Below are 1363 nucleotides of genomic sequence, written 5' to 3'. Positions count from 1 at the left end.
ATTTACACCCCTTCCAGCAATGTAGGAAAGTTCATTTTCTCCACATCTTTGCCAGCATTTGTCATTTTTTGTCTTGTTGAAAATAGCCATTTCTCAATTTTGTTTTAATTTGCATTTCCCTGATGATTAGTGATATTGAGCATTTTTCATGTGCTCATTGGCCATTTGTAAGTATTTTTTTGAGAAATGAAAAATGTCTACAAGTCCTCGGCCCATTTTTTAGTTGGGTTATTTGTGGGTTTTGCTGTTGAGTCAAGTTGCTCTGGATATTAGCCCCTTGTCTAATGTGTAGTTGGAAAACACTTTCTCCCATTCTGTAGATTGTCTCTTTAGTTGTCGACAGTGTCCATTATTGTGCAGAAGATTTTTAGTTTGATGTAGTTCCGTTTATGTATTTTTGCTTTAGTTGCCTGTGCCTTGATAGTCTCACTCAAGAAAGCACTGTCCACTTCCATTTTGTGTAGTGTTTCCTCTAGTTTTCTTCTATTAGTTTCATAGTTTGGAGACTTAAACTTAGGTCTTTGATCCATTTTGAGTTGACTTTTGTGCATGGTAAGAGATAGGTGCCTAGTTTCAATCTTCTGCATGTGGATATCCAGTTTTCCCAGCACTATTTATCAACAAGGTTGTTCTTTCTCCATTGTATGTTTTCAGCACCTTTGTTAAAAATCAGTTAGCTGTATGTGTGGGTTGATTTTTGGGTCTTTATGTTCTATTCCTTGGTCAATTTGTCTGTTTTTATGCGAGTACCATGCTGTTTTGTTTACTATAATTTTATAGTACATTTTGAAGTCAGAAGTGTGATGCCTCAAACTTTGTTTTTTTTGTTCAAGATTGTTTTAGCTATACAGAGTCTTCAGTAGCTCCATATAAATTTTAAGATTTTTTTTTCTATTTCTGTGATGAATGTCACTGGTATTTTGATAGAGATTATATTGAACATGTAGATTGCTGTGGGTAATGTGGACCTCTTGATGATGTTAATTTTTCCAGCCCATGAGCACGGGATATCTTTCCATTTATTTGTATCCTCTTCAGTTTTTTTTCACCAATGTTTTATAGGTTTCATTGTAGAGGTCTTCTACCTCCTTGGTTTAATTTACTTCTAGGCATTCTCTCTCTCTCTCTCTCTCTCTCTCTCTCTCTCATAGCTACTGTGAATGGGATTACTTCCTTGATTTCTTCTTTGGCTATTTCATTTCTGGCATATAGGAAGGCTATTGATTTTTGCATGTTGATTTCATAACCTGACACTTTACTGAATTCATACATTAGTTCTAGTAAGATTTTGGTGGAGCCTTCGGGGTTTTCTATGTATGGGTTCATGTCATCTGCAAATAGGGACAGGTTAACTTCCTCCTTT

Source organism: Galeopterus variegatus, unplaced genomic scaffold, assembly GCF_000696425.1.
Source record: "Galeopterus variegatus unplaced genomic scaffold, G_variegatus-3.0.2 Scaffold7137, whole genome shotgun sequence".
Taxonomy (NCBI): domain Eukaryota; kingdom Metazoa; phylum Chordata; class Mammalia; order Dermoptera; family Cynocephalidae; genus Galeopterus; species Galeopterus variegatus.
The sequence above is the reverse complement of the archived record's forward strand: the minus strand, read 5'-3'. Positions refer to the sequence as shown.